The sequence below is a fragment of the Micromys minutus genome, assembly GCF_963924665.1.
Source record: "Micromys minutus genome assembly, chromosome: 27".
NCBI lineage: Eukaryota > Metazoa > Chordata > Mammalia > Rodentia > Muridae > Micromys > Micromys minutus.
In genome coordinates, this window is record NC_137962.1 from 7468016 (window position 1) to 7487134 (window position 19119).

Genomic DNA, 19119 nt, shown 5'->3' on the forward strand with positions numbered 1-19119 from the left:
CTATTGCTGATGCCAAGAAGTGCTTGCTGACAGGAGCCTGGTATGTTTGCCTCCTGAGAGGCTCTGCCAGAGCCTTACTGATACATATGAAGATGCTTGGAGCTAACCATTGTACTGAGCACAAGGACCCCAATGGATAAGCTAGAGAAAGGACTGAAGGAGCTGAAAGGGTTTGCAACCCAATGGGAAGAACAACAATATCAACAACATCTTTCTTCCAGAACTTCCAGGGATTAAAACACTAATCGATGAAATGAGCATACATGGAGAGACCCATGTCTCCAGCAGCATATGTAGCAGAGGATGGCATTGTCTGGCATCAATGGGAGGAGAGGTTCAGTGAAGGGTCTTTTACCAAGTGTAGGGAAATGCCAAGGAACTGAGGTGGGAAAGGGTGGTTGGGAAAGGGAGCACCTTCATGGAAGCAAGGGGAGGGTGGGGGAGGCATGGGAGATGTGGAAAAGGGATAGCATTTGAAATGTAAATACAGAGAATGTCCAATATAAAAGGATAAATAAAAAAAAGAAGAAAAAAGTTACCCTGGTCATGGTGTTTGTTCACAGAATTAAAACCCTAATAAAGACAATTTTAAAAGATAAAATTTTACACGTAATAATATTGATTGATCGTTATTTAGTGTATTCAGGTATTTCAAGCTTCAGAATATATCATTTTATGGTTTCTTTGTTTTCAGGTTTGCAGATGAGAGGTCTGATATATTTTGATGTGTTGCCTTTGTAGGTGAGTTGTTTTTTTCTCTTACAATTTTCACTATCTTTATTTGGCTGACATTTTTGATGTATCAACTACAAAGGATCACATATTCATCAGCTTGTGTTTGTGAAGTGCCTTTCAGAGCTTTAGAGTTTTCAACTCTATAGTGTGAGAGACAAGTAGGTGGCTCCAGAGGTCCATTCACCCACTGGGCTCAGGATGTCAAGTTCCAATGGTATTCTCAGTTGATGGGAGGGAGGGCTACTTTCCTCTGTAATAGGACTCACTTCTTAAACCCAACTTCCTGCGGCCTACACCTTCTCAGCTTAGAGGTGGTGGGGAAGGAAGAGGTGAGGTACAAGAGGTTTCTATCTACTACTGCTTCTTGGTACTAAGGCAAGCTAGATCCAGGATCCCTGATGTATGATGGCTCCTGTCCTCAAGTGCTCTGAGCAGTGCATTTTGACACAGCAGGGTTCAAGACAGTGCATAGCTACCACCCTCTAGGTCACACTGAGTGACACTGCTACTGACCCATTTGTTAGAGGAATCACTGTCCCACTAAAGCCTATAAAGAACTTGAAGCTTGTGATGCTTGTGGGTTTTCCCCAAGGAAGGACTGACAGGTTTTTTCACCAGGACCTGGCTGACCTTTAGGATGGGCTTTCACTTTTCTTCCCAAAGCCAGGAGCTGAGTGGCTGGAGCTCAGTTCAGTCTGGCTCACCTCCCACTGATTGCATTGTCCAACGCTCTGCCCCTGTTCTAGTAGACTCTGTAGAGTTATGAAAGGTCTCCACTTTCTGTGTCTTTAACGGGTCTACTTTTCCTATTCTGAATCTTTACCTTGTCACAAGGAGGCAACTAGAAGTCTACCATCTTACCTTGATCCTAATTTTATCAAGATCTGAATTTTATCAAGGTCCCCAGGTGACTGGTGTGCACATGTGAAAAGCACCAGTGCCAAACTTTCTTAGGGCTGTTGATAAAATTATACATACTAAGACAAGCTTGAGAGTCAGCTGTCCAGCAGTGTGCAGATCTGTCCACTCAGGGATGGCATCCCCTAGGGATGCCAAAGAAGTGCTGCATGTGAACAATCACTGAATTCAGGTCAGATTATTTACAGCTGACAAGCACCCATTCTGTATCAGGAAGTCTAACACACACAAAATAAATACTTTAGTCCTTATCCTCTAGAAGTTGACAGGCACAGAAGTCACCAGTGTCAGGATACTCTAATAAGTGCCATGACAAGTGATGGGTAGCCTGAAGAGGCACTGGCCTTAAATGCCAGCCCTGGAGTGGTGCAGTCTTGGGCAAGTCAAAAATTTGAGCTTTGGGAATGGGATTGCACTGCTTGGTATTCAGGGCTGCTTGCAGAAACATCACGTTTCTGATGATGTGGTAGTGGGTTTGGAAAAGGTCTGAAATGGAGCACACTATACCCCCTTCTGATCTGTTACTCAGCCTCGTGCATTTTTTTTATAATTGCTTTAGGCAGGCAGAGAAGGGGAAAGTCGATATGGCCAGAATTAGACAGAAACCTCTTGGCAGCAGTGAGAGCTGAAGTGGAATTAAATGGAACTATTAAAGAATTTGAACCCAGAGGTCTGAGGAGAGCAGAAGATAGAAAAATCCTTTGCAAACCAACCTCTGCTTTTGGACTTTGTTATAAGAAAGAGATGATCTGTCAGCGTTGATCTGGATCAGTGAGGCTAGAATCCCAACTCTTTCTGACTTTGGTTTTGTGGTGGTTGGTCTGTAACCGTGTTGGGGAGGCATCTGGAATATGTGGTGTGGTTCCTTTCAGTGATGGGCAGTGGGTGCTAGACCACCTAGGGGCTTCTCTGAAAGGCAGTTAAGGAGAAATAAGAGGGAGAAAACTTGGTCACTGAAGGCAGACCCTGATTCTTGAAGCTTCCTTGAAGGGTGCTTAGGCTTGAAGGAGGTAGGAGATGTAGCACGGGGTCATTGAGATACTTCACCCTGCCTTTTGTTGTACTTGTTCTCCAGTATCTCTTTGTTGTACTTAAATTTGTAAGATAGCCCATTGCAATTACTCCTCACCAGCAAGAAAAATCGAATGACATCTGATCAGAAAGGACGGCCTCCAAACGGTAAGGCGCTGCTGATTACACCTTTATTTTGAGCGAGTTTTTCAGTTTGTACACAGTCTCTCTTGGGAGCAGCCATCCCTGCATTTAATTCTGCCATCTCCACTTTCTAACTCTCCCTCTCCTGTCTTCTATTTTCTGTTGTTAGTTTTTCTCTTCTTCTTGCTTGACGAGTTGTTTTTCTTCTTCCACTTTTCATGCTTTTAGGGTGGAAGAGCTGCAAAGAGAGGCAAACTCTATATACATGAAGGGAGAGGAGAGAGAGTGGAAGACAGGATGAAAGGAGAGAAACACACACTTGTAGGAGCCTTCTCTCACCTTATTATCTTCAGATATTACTGTGCTAAAAAGATGCTCTGTTTCCTACTGAGTTACCCAAGGTCCCCCAGGAAACAAGGAATGAAACATATACATCTGCATGAAGCAAAGGAGCACACACCTGATTCAGATTATGTTTCATTAGGTGACTGACCAAACTGCAGTATTATTGTAGTGCTATGTAGTTACTTCTCTAAAGAATGCTGTTACACATCACAAACACTTCCCTGTACCATTATCTCTATTTCCCCCTTGTTTATTGAAGTGCATTTCTGTGTGGTAAAATGCATACATTTTTAGTTTGCAATTGGTGTCATGCATTCTCATGTGACCACAACCTATACCAATTATGAAACACATGAAACAATTCTGTTGCCCTGGTGTATTTTCTATTCAAACTGCCCCATCTCCCTCTCTTTTTTGGAAAAGGGGTGCCTCTATTACTAAACGTGATTTGCATCTTTATCAATTTCATTTAAATTGGCATGTACAATGCACTTTTTTGTGGTCTCTGTTTTTCTTTTGCACAGCTTTTGATAATAATTTTACTGACTTATATAGACTTTTACCTAGAATTCAATATCAGGGGAAGTTTTCCAAATATTTAAAAAATTATTAATTAACCTTGAGACAAGGTCTGATGTATACCAGCTTAGGCTCTAACATTGAACTTCTGATCCTCCTGACTTCCCCTCTCAACTTCTGAGATTATAGGTAGGCAACACACCACGTTTATTTGGTGTTGAAGATAGAACCCAGAGCACTCTACTAGGGAAGCTATATCCTCAGCCCTTGCACTTTCCCTTCTTTTTCTTATATATTATAGCAAGTTTTAGATTATGCGTTAAAAATAATATAGTTTAGTAAAATGGTCTTTCATTCCTCTTTTTTATCCTAAACATATGGTTCATTTCACCTTGTTAAAAAAATTAATGAGCTATGTGACTAGAAGGAATATTTTGTAAATGAATTGATTATTCTCTTATTGATAGATATTTGTTTTTAGTTCTGGACAAATTTAATAAGGAGTCTATAAACACTTTTAGGGGTCATTTTGTAGACATATGTTGTGACATGTCCTTGTTCATATATGTATATATACATATATATTTAGGAAGTAGAATGACTGGGCATAGCAATTGTTTAGTGGGTGGTTGGATGTTAAATTTTATTAGGTACTGCCCAACATTACCCCCAAGTGGCTGTCCCAAGTTATAGTCTCACAGGAATGCAAGCCACATTATCACTCAAACAGTTTTGTGCCTTTGCCAGCTCACTCACTGGTGTTCTCTTTCTCTGACTGTCAATCAAGTTAGAGTTCTGGGTATGCCCTTTTGGCCAGCCATATAAATATCTTTATAAAGTGCCTGTATCTTTTAATAAAATTGTGACTTTTGTCATTTATTCTCACAACTGGAGTAGTTTTTATTTTCTAGATATACACATCACTTTGTTTCCAGAACAATGTATCATAGACATTTTAAAATAATTTGTGGGTTGCCATTTTAGCTTTTTTGATAATGTCTTGGATAAATAGGTTTTAATTTTGATAATCTCATCCATTGAAATTTAACTCAGGATTATGTCATCTTGCAGACAGCTTTGCCTACCCAAAGTTTAAAAAGTTCTTTTACTGTGTTTCTTTCTAGAAGCTGTCTATCTCAGTTCTCACATGCAGGCCTCTGCCTCATCTTGATTAATGTATACATGAGACCAAGGTCAAAAATCATACTTTTTCATGCATCTATTCAATTGTTCCAGCACCAATTAAAGAAAATTCTGCCATTTTCTTCTTTGTTCTTATTAATACTTTTTTCACAAGGCAAGGGGACAGATGACTACATAAAGACAATTCCAGATAACTTTCGTTATTATTAATCATGATCTTGCTATTGGGTAGTCATAGCAAGTCTGGAAACAGTACTTCAGGCCTTCCTACATTTCCCTCAAGAATGACTATTTTTGATTCTTCCCATTTCTGTATGCCTTTCAGAATCTATTTATCACTGTTTTTCAAAAGCTTTTTGAGATTGATTAGAAATTCACTTATTTTACAGGTCAATTTAGGGAGAATTTACATCTCTGATGTTAGTAATTTTAATGTGTTAACAGGATATATTTGGTTTTTCATTTCAATAATTTTTAGTAGCATTTTGTTATTTTCAGTGAAGAGATCTTCAAATATTTTACTGATATACTCTTTGGTATTGTGCTAAGCTTTTGGGCAGGGGATCAGTGTTTATTAGAACTAGTGAAATAATTTTTTATTGCTTTCTGTATCTTAGACATAGTTTAGGTAAGTTTTATAATTTGCTTCAAGAATCTTTTACTATTGGATTGGAGATTCAGAGTCCATTTAATGATTTATTGATTTTCATGTGTTTGATTTTTTTGTCTGCATGTAAGTAAGTATACCATGTGTGCCTGGTGCTTGTAGAGGCTAGAAAAGGGTGTCAGGTCCCCTGGAGTTGTAATTACAGGTGATTATCAACCATTATGTGGATGCTGGGAACAGGCTCGGTCTTCTGCAATTGAAACAACTAAGCCATTTTTCTAGCTCTTCCTTCAGGCTACATAAAGATTCATATTGTTCTATTTCTCAGAAGGAAGCTGAGTTTAACATTTAAGCAGAGTACACAGGACATAGAACACAACACTGTCCTTGGTACCTGGAACTGCTGTTAATCTTCAGAAAAGTCATTTGCTTGGCTTTTTTTATAGAATATAACCTCAGACCCAGACTTGCTCGAGAAAACTAAGCATGTGTAAGAAGCTGGAGGAATAGCTAGAACTTCAGAAAGGCTAGTTCAGTGTAACAAGGCTCATGATGCTGGTCAGGCTGTCCTACAGTGTAGTATATGACTTGTTACCTTTATATTCCTCTGATGAGACACCATGAGCAAGACAGCTTTAGAAGAAAGAGTTTATGGGGGTCATATGATTCAGTTGGTGAGTCAGTGACCATCATAGTAGGGAATATGGAAGCAGGTAGGCAGGCATGATGCTGAGGCAGTAGCTGAGAACTTCTATCTTGATTTACAAGTACAGGCAAAAAGAACTAACTGGGAATGGTATGGGCTTTTAAAGCCTCAAGTTCCCCAAGCCCAGTGACACACATTCTCTATCAGGGCCACACCCCTAATCCTTCTCAAATAGTTCCATCAACTGGAGATCAGGCATTCTAGTATATGCACCTATGCAGAATATTCCCATTCAAACTATCACAGTATGTAAGGCTAAATTCTAGCTCACAGGAAATACAGTGATGTTGTCACTAGATGAAAGAATGATGGATCATTCAGAAACAGCAAAGGCCAGTAGATACAGAGTCGCCTGTGAGTTTGTATACCTGTAGTCATACTCGTCAAGTAAAACCACAAACTCAGGAAAGGATGGGGATAAACAGAATCAGAGTAGATATGGTGTGTAGGAGGGTGCAGTTCTTCTATCTCTCATGTGAAGAGCTACATATGGGCCTGAGGAGAAAGGAGAGTATGATCTTAAGCAAATTGATCCCTAGGAAGGGTAGATTGTGTGTACTCAGGAGGAAAAGATGTAGAATTCCCCAGTGAGTGCCCTTAGAGTAATCTTTAGAAATAACTTTCCATTTCTGTCAGTTCTCAAAGAATGAAGTGGCATCAGCCACCAGCTGGGGAGACAATTTGTTTGGTATTTAGGAACATACAGGTATGAGTTCAAATCCAGATTTTAATAATTTCAAGTTTTTCCTGAGAGTTTCAGTTATATGGTTTTGTTTCTTAGCATGTAAAGGGAAATAACATTATTTGTTTGCAAAAATACCTTTCTAAATAAACAAACTGGTGTCTAGGTAGAGTCTGTTATAATATTGTAACTGACTTACAAGATGTAAAAAGGGGGAGGGGGACACTTTGTTTGCATGGGTGAAGGTGAGATGATAGGGACCAGATATTTTTCTATTGTTAGTACAAAGGTCCAAGAAAAAGAATTGAGCATCTAATGGTCTGTGCAGTTGGCATTGCTGGCTTATGCATGGTCAAACCCACTGTCATTTTCTATAAATTTATTTTCATAATCATTTCATGATGAATTTGGTTGGCAAATAGATTATTTTGACCATAAAATGAAGGTTCTTAGAGTGGCAGGTTCTGGGAAAACACTCATCCAAACAGTCTCATTAGATCAAGCCTGGCATCCAGTTGGCAGTGGCCACTTCTCCCACAGTCCCTGGGCCCCTTGGCTGCAGAGGCAATGGTGGCGAAGACTCCATTTGGCTGCATTTTTCAGACAAGCTGAATGAACGTCATTAGAGAAATATAAAAGGGCTGATGGATGATTTAAATGAAGTCGCATGAATAGTGCTACTCACATTTGCATCTGACTCAGGGCCAAGAGGAGGAGCTGAAACTCTGTGCAAGATAATGAAGACTCTAAGGGTGCAGGATGTGCTATTGTGGTTTAAATGAAGTAAACCATACTTGATAGGAAGAAAAATCACGGCCCTGCCTCAAGTCTAGAAAATAAATCAAGCCCTGTAAGCGTAATGACAAGGTGATAAAACCCACATGTCAAAAACATGATAAACTAGATGGAGAGAAAAGGTAACAACCGGTAAGAATAATGGCAGAGTATGAGAGCAAGAATGGACTTGTATATTTAAGAAATCTTTCTAATAAAATAATGAGAAAATTGCTCCACCAGAAAATGAAGAAAGTTTGTAATCATCAGGAGAGAAGGAATCGAAAACCACCAAACAGCATGTACACAATATTTACTCACAGTATTTAAAAACAGGGACAATGCTTTCATTTTCCCATCACAATAACAATGAAGTAAAGAAGCCATGGTGGGATGCAGAGATAAAATACACTAAGGAATTCATGGTGTCATTGCTTATAACATCAAAATCTAGTAAAATCGAATCCTCAATAACAGGGAATTCATTATTAAGGACCACCAAGGACAATGGCATACTATGTATCCATTAGAAGGTTCTGGTTTGACAAATGTTCTCACTGTATTTCTGAGGAGACATGAAGATATGTTTCACAGGTCACACTTCAAGTGAACTTGCTACCATGTGTGACATACCTTTAGGTCAAAATGATGGAAAAATCAAGGCCATACTTTGAGACTACAAAATGAGTCAGGTTTTGTAAACATCATGACAATTCTGAATTTAATATGAAAAGATAATGTGAGGGTGCTGCTTTCTAATTCACTCCTGTGAGTTATTGTCTAAAGCACAGACATATTCGCTCTGTCATTTCTGTCAAGTACAGAACATGCCAGAACACCATGAATACCCTAGAGTATAGCTTTCCTTGAAGATACCCTAGGTTCTATTAAGTCCCTGGCTGAGGACAATTACTTATTAATATTTTTATGTATGTTGAAGAATTCAAGAATTTTGGGTGGGCAAAACCTGGCACAGTTGGTTGAGAGATGAATTATTAACATGTCTGGCATGTGAGACAGAGCATGTTGTGCCAAAGAGTTTTAGTGATGCATCTTTCTGGAGGTGCATTTATGACCTTTGCATTCTAGGGTTATAAATATGGAGCTGCCTCTCTGTGTCCCACAGAAGCATACATTTAACATTCCAGACTGAAGATCTCACTTCAGAGGACCAGGTGGACAGATGCAGCAGCAACTGTATATGCTCAGTTTAATGATGGAGTTTGTGATGCATAGTATAGCTGCTGAAACGCACAGGGTGACAGGATATATTGAAGGTGTCCAATGTAGGCAACCAATACTAATATGGTCTGTAATTGATTGCAGGAGTCAGAGAGATGGAGGACACCAGGAAAACATGAACCACTGAATCAACTAAGCAGGGCTTGTATCTCACAAACTGAAGAAGAATTCACGGAGTCTACATGGGTCTGCAAGGTCTTCTGTGTATATGTGTCTGTTAGCTTGCTGGTTTTGTGTGACTCCTAACAGTGGGAACATGTGTTTCTCTGACTTTTCTTTCTTTTTTTTTTCTTTTTTCTTTTCTTTTCTTTCTTTTTTTTTTTTTTTTTTTTGGTCTTGGAACTCTTTTCCTCCCACTGAGTTCCTGAGTTGCCTTGTCCAGCATTGATATGAAGGTTATTGCTTTGGCTTACTGTATCTTGTTTTGTCCTGTTTGGTTGTTGTCTCTTGGAGACCTTCTTTTTTCTGAAGAGGAAGTAGAGTGGGAAGACATGTGGCAGAGAAGGGAGGTAGAAGAAAACTGGGAAGAGTGGATGGAGGGGAAACTATGATTGAGAAATATTATAGGTAAGAAGAATCCATTTTCAAAATAATAAAGAAAAGAAAAGCTCTCTGTCCTTTGAATCAAGGATTTCACAATTCCTGTTAAAATCAGCCTCCTTTTCATTTCTCTTCCCCACCCTATTCTCTACATAGTGGATCGATACGTGTAGTATATGAGTATCATATATATATATCATATATAATACAGATAATGTGTGTTACATACATATGTGTATCATATATGGTAACATATAAATGTTTTATATATACGAAAAACTTCAAGAATTCTGGGTGATAGAATACGTACACACATATACATATACATATACATATACATATACATATACATATACATATACATATACATATACATATACATATACATATACATATACATATACATATACATATATATCTGCATTACAGTTTGACTCATTCCCTCATCCATTCCTTCTTTTCCCATCTTTTTTATCAGGTGTTGTTCTGTAATGCACATCTCCAAAAACCATGCTTGTTTGCCATTGGGAAGCCTGGCTTGTGATGGCTCCTGAAATTTTAAACGGAACCACACATAAACATTAAACATCATTGTATTTCACAGAGGTATGTCAGAAAGATAGATGACAGACTACAAAATATTGATGGTATTTCTGTTTTGATAGTGTGATTATGCACAATTGCCCATTCTTTCTGCCTTTTCTCTGTTTTCCAAGATTCCTGCACTGAGTATCTATTACTTTTGATTTCAGGGGGCTGTCAAAATGCTCTTACTGTGGCTGGATTTAGCAGCAAGGGAAGGTAGCAATGGGGATGGAATGGGTAATAATTGTAAACTGCTGACAATGAGGCTGGACCGCAATATTTTTTTTTTTTATATATATTCAATCCCATCTTATAGAGGTACATTATCATCCCTTCCTCATACAGAAGGATGGAAAGGATAAATAATTTGCACAGTTGAGGGAAACAAGGGTCTGAACAAAAGCTGCCTGTCTTCAGCATCCGAGCTCCGTTGCATCATTCATCTTGACTTGTTCTCAGGTAACCTTGCTAGGAGATCTTCACACTTCTTCCCTGATCCCGGATTCCTAGCTCATCTTTGTCCAGCTCCATGTCTCTTATTTCACTTACAGAGCCTGACTTTATCCACAAGCCCCACTCACCACCATTCCTATTCACTTGGTCCTGGAGTACCATGGGTTGTGTGCCTGGGTTGCTCTTCCTTAGCTCAGTGTGTTGTTGCCGGCTTCCATTCTATGTGTTTAGTTTGGCTGCTCCTACAATGGCTGCCCTTTCTGGCCCCTATCTGAGATTCTCACTTCTCTTTGATCCTTGTAGTTGTTCCTTGGTTTTCCCCCTTTGTTCAACTCTGGTTGTTGATATTTCTGGTTGACTCTTGGGTTAGTTATTTGCCTTGTTGCTGGGACAAAATATATGTTAAAGTCAACATAAGGAAGCAGAGTATATTTTGGTTTATGGTTTAAAAGATCCTCTTTGTGGGGAAGTCATGGTAACAGCACTATGAAGGAGCTGGCCACAATGCACCTACAGGCTGTAAGAAGGGAGAGATGAATTCTTATATACTATCTCTCTCTGTCTCTGTCTCTATCTATCTATCTGTCTGTCTGTCTGTCTGTCTGTCTGTCTGTCTGTCTATCTATCTATCTATCTATCTATCTCTATCTCTCTCTGTTTCTCTCCCTCCCTCCCCCCTCCTCCCTCCTTTCTCCTCTCATTTTGGCCCTCACCCCAGGGACAGTTACACCTATACTGAGGCTAAATCTTTCCATCTCAGTTAAACCTCTGTGTAAACTTTGTCACATGCTTAGATGTTTATTGCCTACATATTTTTAAATTCCATAGAGATAACAATATTAGCCATCAAAACTCACATACTGTTTATTCCTTTAGAAATGTACTATAGCATATGTGGGCACTGGAGCCAGTTATTTCTTTATTAATAGTATACTATTGGACATCACTTTTCTGTATTTTAATTTTCATATATATGCATGGTTTAATTTGAATATTACTTAGCACATCATAATATATACTATATCTTAGTACCATCTACTAAGATCCCAGCAGAGTACTTGACATATGTTGAGATTCAATACATTAATCTTGACTAAATAAGAAAGAAACTTGGCTTTCATAGTGGCTTGAGAGAATGTCCAAGAGAGATTCATGCATTTGAATATTTGGATCGCAGTTGGAAACTGATTGGAAAAGATTAAGAAGTGTGGCCTTGTTAGAAGAGATGTGACTAGGTGCAGGCTTTGAGGTCTTGAAAGACTTCGGTGGTTTCCTCTGATTTATGATTATAGATCAAGATGTGAGTTCTTAGCTGCCTGTAGAGATAATCCCTTGTGTACTGTATAAAATCATTTATCTGTCAATTACAAACATTTAATTGGGCATATGATGTTAGAGGATTAGAGTCCAAGCTGGTGGAATAAAAAGACAGCTATAACATGGTATTTTCTGTAAATTGCATGTTTTTTCTTCTATGCTTCTCCTCATGGAATAACAACTCAGACTTAACTATACTTACAAACACCTTTGCTGTAGGATGAGGCCAGATTAGGCGGTAGGAAATTTTGGAAAGAGAGATAGAGACAGAGACAGAGACCGAGATAAAGACAGATAGAGATAGAGATAGAGATAGAGGATTCTGGGAACCAGCCCAGTGTAGGAGAATTGCCCCATAAACTGGAGGACAAACACATAAAAACTGAGCAAAGGTAACTGCCATGTGGCATGCAAATATTAAAATAACGAGGAAATTAAGTTATGATCTAGCTGGAAATTGAGCCAAAGCTTATAGCCAAGGTGTCTGTAAATGTATTTAAGGCTCAGAGTTGATATTCCATGAAAAGAAGCACGGGAGAAAAAACATGCAATTTACAGAGAACACCACACTATAGCTGTCTCTTTTTTCAACTTGCCTGGGCTCTAATCTTCTGAAACCATAGCCCAATTAAATGTTTGTTTTGTTTTGTTTTATAGGTTGCTTTGGTCATGGTATATTGTTAAAGCAATAGAAAATAATTAATGTATATTAATTACGCTAATTGTATACCAGGTTGCAGAAAGAGTGTTAAATCTAAGGAATTAACACTATACCTTGGTAGGAAAACATAAATGAATGGTTGAATGAATGAATGAATGAATGGATGGATGGATGGATGGATAGATGGCTACTTCTCTGGTTTGATTACTTTAGTTTGTAAATTAGCAAAGAGCACACTCAAACCTGAGATCTCCCTGGGTGTTACTGTTGCCTGCTAAGAGAATCTGGAGTTCTTGCAAGGAAACATCAAGGTACAGGAGGAAGTTTAAACAGAGCTGGGAGTGGGGTTGAGGTTTGCAGAGAATGTCAAACCAAGAATCAAGCAGAATTAAAAATTCTTTACTAAGACCCTAGGAAAGAGAAAGATCCAGAATATTGAGAATAAAAGCCACTGTAGCTGAATCCAAGACAAAGTCTGGCTGCCCTAGCAGGTGTTTTTGAACTTGGTTTCCAGCTTCAGCTGTGATCAGTGGTCAGTTCACAGCAAGGTGTCCTTTTAAAGCAACAATGACTTCATTCTTCTATGTGACAACCATGTCATCTCACCAGGAGTCCAAGATGTAGACCTTGAACAAGAAAGCCCTTTGTTTGGTCCTTGAGTAACATGTGTTACTCAAGTCCTCTACACTAGTCCTCTAGGCTTACAAACACTCAATTTTTAATCCCATTTTACCACACACATACACTCACACAAGCACACACATGAACTTAAATAACGATGCACACACACACACACACACACACACACACACACACACACACGCACGCACCAACAAACAGAAATGAGTCAGAGTAGTAGTCTTAATGTTGAGATAAGTCTTTGTGAACTGATTAAGAGCCACTGTCTCCATTAACAACTCTATGATTGCCTTCTCTGCCACACAGAAGCTTAGCCTTCTGGATTCTCTTCTATTCTATTTGCCTGGTATCCATTTGTTATATATATATAACACTGTTATATATATATCCACTGTTACATATTTACAGTGTTAATATTTTCTTGTCACCACCATTGTAACAATTACCTTACTGATCTGAACCTTGTGTATTTGGGTATTCCTCTCTCTCAATCCTTTATTCAAACTAAAGTCTGAGTAACCATTCCAAATGTCAACCCTTTTATTCTTTCTTTAAGACACTTTGGAGGCCTTGTGTCGGCCTTATCACAGCATACAGTCCTCTTCGTCTGTCTTGTAGGCTCTTTATGACTCAGCCCTGCTCCTTCCGACTCTCTGAGGCCCCACCAACATCTCCCACTCTGCTCAAGCCACACAGATCTGGTGTTCTCTGGTTCTTCAAGAGAATTATGGTTGCTTTTCCTCAGCTCACTCCTGTTTCTTGCCAGCCTGTTTCATATGAATGCTCTCTCGTCTTCTGAGGTCTCATCCTTGATGACTGCTACTTTCTTTATGAGTCTCATCTTGCTGGATTCCCTCATCAGATTTTAATAAAAATTAAAATATTTTATTTTAATACATGTACAACATCTGCCCTCAAAAGTGTTCAGTCTCTCAGGGGATCATGTCTGTCAGGCCCACCTTGTGTTTCTACTATTATTCAGTATACCAAGAATACAGAGTGAAGTTGAAATGAACCATAATTCTGCCAGTAGGACATGGGTTTCTTAAAACTGTCCACCAGTATCATCAGCACTATTGTGTGGGGCATAATTAAGTGCTAAGTGAATTATTATTGTGAATTACCAGTGGATGGAAATGGAGCTAGATGTATGATAACCAGCCAGTTCTACAGTTGTTCTTCACTGATGAGATCTCGAGAAGATCACTGGTGTCAGGTTTTCTCTCTGTCGACTAGGCAGTGTGGAGACATTGAACCGAAGTGGAGGGCAGAAGTGTGCTGCACAGTGATTGATGGGTGGCATGAGGAATTGGCCGGAAGAGACAGGACGGTGACAAGATGATGTAGGGATAGAAATGCCTGGGCACGAATCAGCAGGCTGCTGAAAGGTAACTCTGTAGAGGAAATAAGGACCAGAATTTCTTCCTTGTGTCCCTTCTCAGTACCGAGAGCATCTAAGGTTTGTCTAATAGAAAGATTCATGTGAAGTGGGTCAAATTTCCCTCTTCTGTGGAGATTTCTGAGAAGAGCCACGTGCCTGAAATTGCACAAGCCCCAAGTCAGAATTACAGCTCATCTGATACAGGTCCTGAGTTTATATGTTTTTCCTTTCCTGTCCTGCCTCTGTGGAAGGTGACCTAAAAATCATTCATTCATTCATTCATTCATTTGTTCATTCATTCATTCAATTTATCTATCTATCTATCCATGTGTATATGTATTATGCATGTATGTATGTGTATGTGTGTATGTATGTATGTATGTATGAATGAATGAATGAATGAATGAATGAATGAATGAATGCATGCATGCGTGCCAGCCCAGCACCTGGCAAACCTGGCATGCAGTCATTAGTCACTGGAGATTGTTTGGTTCTCATCATACTTGGTGCATGTTCTGAACTTGTGATTCTGCTAGATCCCACCTAGACCTAGAATTCAGTATGTGAAGATGAAAGGTTATAGCCTGCTTATTTTCCTCAAGCTATAATTCCTGTGCCATTTGCATATTTCTATAAGATAAAGTGACCAACTTAAGGTTCTACAAACATACCAATAAGTGTTTATTATGTGACCATCATATTTAAACTTGGTTACTTCTGAGTCTCAGTCTCATAGTGTGAGAGATATATTCACTTCTCAGTTGACCAGCTACTCTATAGGTACCCAGGCTTCATCATCATCCACTGAGAGTCAACTCTGTATCTGGACTATTGCTAAAGCTGTTCTTACAATGCCTCTGGTCCTGCCTGAGAACTAGAAGACAAAGAGAGAGAACCTAGGCCATTTAATTGATTTCAGTTGACCCTGGCCCTGGCTTCATCAACATCCTTCTTGCTTTTCCCAAGCACCGACTTAGTCACTGCTCAGTTACTCATTCTCCAGGAGACATTGGGAAGTAGAGATGCTGAAGGTTGTCCTTTGCTTGCAGGGCAGACACTTTACTTCTCCTATAAGTCAGAGACTGACTTGGCAATTTGGCATGAAAGGGAAGTGTTGACATGAAGCGGATGTTTGCATTAGTGACTCTCCCAAGGTTTTTGCATGTGTTTTTCATTTTGATATTGAGTAGCATTGTGGAGAGGTTTTTGATCTGGAGTCAGAAACTCCTTGTTCTATTGTTGCCCCGCTGTTAATGGGTATGTGGATGGCTGGGGCCGGACACTTATTGCTTTCTCAGAGGTTGGCCCCTTCCCTGTCATAGGGTTTAAATGAGATAATGATAAAACGAACTTCGGTGTTTTATGAATATTTAATGATTGGACAAATTAGGTAAGTGTTGACTAGGGCTCTTGCCACCAGCTGTCACTTGGACAAGGTCATTTCCTGGCCTTTTCCGTGTGTCTGATATCCTTTCCTTTCCTTCTAAACCCAGAAGCAAATAGGCATGTAGACACAAACTCCCTATAGGAATACTTATGAGGGTTTTAATGCAGCCATTTTCCATTAACACAAACAAATAGTCTAGAAACATCTGGGGCTCATGCATCAGGAATCACTCTGTGCTAGCATTTCATTTTCAAACCCAAAGTCATGCTGAACCCACTTCTATGTCCTTGAACAAAGCAGGAGGGTTCCTAAGTCTGCCAGAATTTCCTTTGCCCCCTCTCTCATTTTCACTCCTGAAAAGCTCAGAGGCACCAGCAGCCAAGTCACACTTGGGTGGGCTGGTAATGAAAATCCATCCCTGGCTAGGGACAACTCCCTTTCTGCCAGCTCTCAGGCCTGTGCAAGAGTCCTGAATCCTCCGGGCAGGGATTTGTTCTGGGAGTGGCTGCTTGGAACCTTAGCCTGCAGAAGAGTGGTGTTTTCAGGCCACACTGCACTTCCTGTTCAGAGAAGGTCATGAGGGTGAGGCCTTCTTCCATTAGGGGTTTGCAGAAGTTTCCCCTTGGGCCCCTGCTCCAATGCTCTGAGGGGCTAAAACGGCATCTGTCAGCTGAGATGTGACTCAGCTAACACAGCTGGTCTCCTGGGGCCTTGATGGGCTCTAGATGATGCAAATATGCCTAATGATTCTGCCTTGTGCTGTGGGGGATAGGATGAGGAAATGGAAAAGATGCTGTGTGAAGAACCACTGGCCCTCACCAGCCTCATGCCTTAACCCTCGAAGGTTCTCACAAATGAGGTCATCTTCGAAGAGGTTCTAGTTTATAGACCTGGGGTCTGAGGCACAGCAACAGGAAGTGCTGTGTGCAGAATGACTTTTTTTTTTTTTTTGAGATTAAAGTTCTCTCACAGTTGTTGGAAGGATGAGGAGAATCCATTTAAGAAGTGTGCGTGTCAAGCTCACTCCCGGTTTCCTATGATCAGATAAGGTGTCTGATCAGTGCAATCATAAAGAAGCAGAGAACCTATCTGCATGTGTTTGGTAAGTGTGTGCATCCACGTGTGCATGTGAGTGTGGGTTACACAAAGATAGCTAAGAACATTGCTCATTATTCTCCTATAAGAAGGAACTTTTTAGTGGCCTGCGGAGAGATGGAGAAGAGGAAGGGTTTGAGGGAGGCATGCTGGGGACAGGGACAAAAGTCAGGAGCCTAGGGAATCCTTGAACAAAAAAGTTGGGCTTTGGCTTTTCTGTGAAGTGACTGAGTTTGCTACTCCTTCTGCAAATGTCCTGGGGCTGTCAGATCCATCACCTGCCTGTATACTGTGAGAACACCGAACAGCTGTGGAATGAAACAAATTACCTGTCCCCGAGACATTTTCAGTTGTTAGTGGCTTTCTGCCTCCGGCTCTATGATCCTCTAAGTTATCTTCCTTCTCCCACTGCCACTGTCACATCTGCTTCTAGGTGAGTCTCCAGGGACTGCATTTCTATCCTTTGCTTTTCCATAGCTCAGAGAAGCACAGACTATGGGAGGACATACCCTCCATAACTTTATGGGTCTTGGACCTTGACATCTAGTATAACAGGAGAGAAAGGTGGTTGGTGTACCTGCCTCTATTGTGGTAACTCAATGAGTGGGAGCACGGTGAGGCTATGTGTGTAAGCCCACCTATCTGCTAGTCATCTCTCATGATTCCCACATCCATGATAACACCCTCCTCCATGCAGGGATGATGTCAGGGGTGACCATTTGACCAGGCCACCTGCACAGGTCCTTCTTCTTTCCAATCTTCCGTTTCCTTCAGTGATTGTGAAGAAACAAGTTCCTGCTTCACTGCTGTAGATCCTCTTTTATCATGTCTTCTTGTTCTTTCTTCTTCCCAACTCTCTACCTACTGGGTTCCCTGGGGTTATGAGATGCTATTTCAGCCATCTTATCCATGTCGAACACATTCTGAGCCGGCAATAACTGATTTTCCAAACCTGAAAGTTAGCATCTTTGTCCCAGGTGAGAAGGAAGTTGCCTCGGCTGGAGGGATGAAGGTGGGTGGTGTACAGGGGAAGGCTGCATTGCCTTTCAGATACCAAGTGATGGACCTGTAATCTTTCACTCTTGCTTGGGAGAGATGAAGAGCTTCAGCAGAAGAACCACCCTCAAGATTTGAGGGGCATGGTCCTGCCAGTACCCTGACTATGACTTCGTGTGACTTATATTTTCTTCTTTCTGACTTATCTCAAAGCAGGGATGGCCAAAATGTCCTCTAGGGTTCTGTTTGGCTGTGGCTTCCTGTGACCTCTGGCCAGCTGGGCTCATGATGAATACCATCTGTAAGTTGAGGCCCCTAAACCAGAGGATGGTGAGTCACGTTGGACTGTTTCTATGACCCTCTCCAGGGTCTGCAGCTGCCCTTGGCTTCTCAGGCAAGAGCATAGCCTCTACCCCTCCATGCCAACAGCACAATCTGTGTTCCATTCTTTTTCAGACGAAAGAGCCAGAGAGTAAATTGTGTCTTTTTTCGTGATCAGCCAGGAGCTCTGGTTCCTCACAAACAAGGTCACGTGAACCTGGGGCTGTGTGGCCTACTGTGTCCTGATATGATGGTAGCAGTTCATGCTAGCATATGGCCAGCAGACCAGGGACACTCAGAGTTATTTTCAAGACTGAAATGGAATGTGCTTCAGGCCTAGGCACAGTAGGTGGTCTCTATTCCCGCACCGTAAATCATTGGGGGTAACTGTTTCCTAGTCCCTCTTATGACCCAGTATAATGTTGAGATTGAAAGGGCGCCGGAGAGGGGGGTTTCCTCTGCTTCTGATCTCCAGGGCCTATAAATATCTACTTAAGCTTTTCAGGGGCCATGCAGGATGTAGCAAGTCGAGATGATGAAACCTTCCATCGTACTTTGTGTGACCTTGGTCCAGCTACCTGCATTTTCCGAACCATATTTTCTCATCTATAATGGAGTTTGAACAGGTCATTCTCCATGGTTTCTCAGTCTGTGTTTGGTGCCTCAGGAATTTTATGAGAACCATGGAACCAACTGTCTTCTAATAGCAGGGGCTGCCCTTGAGACTCTTCGTAACCTGGTTTCCCATCACCTTTAAATTGTTTCCCATCTCCTTGCCTGTACTTTCCTTCTCACTGTGGCAATTTCTACAAACTTCTCCCTGATGTCTCTAAATCTCTACATGACAAAACTTTCCTCTCCCTCAAACCAAATCTCTACTCCACTGTCCCTCTGGAGTCTTTGTAATCACCTGGTGGC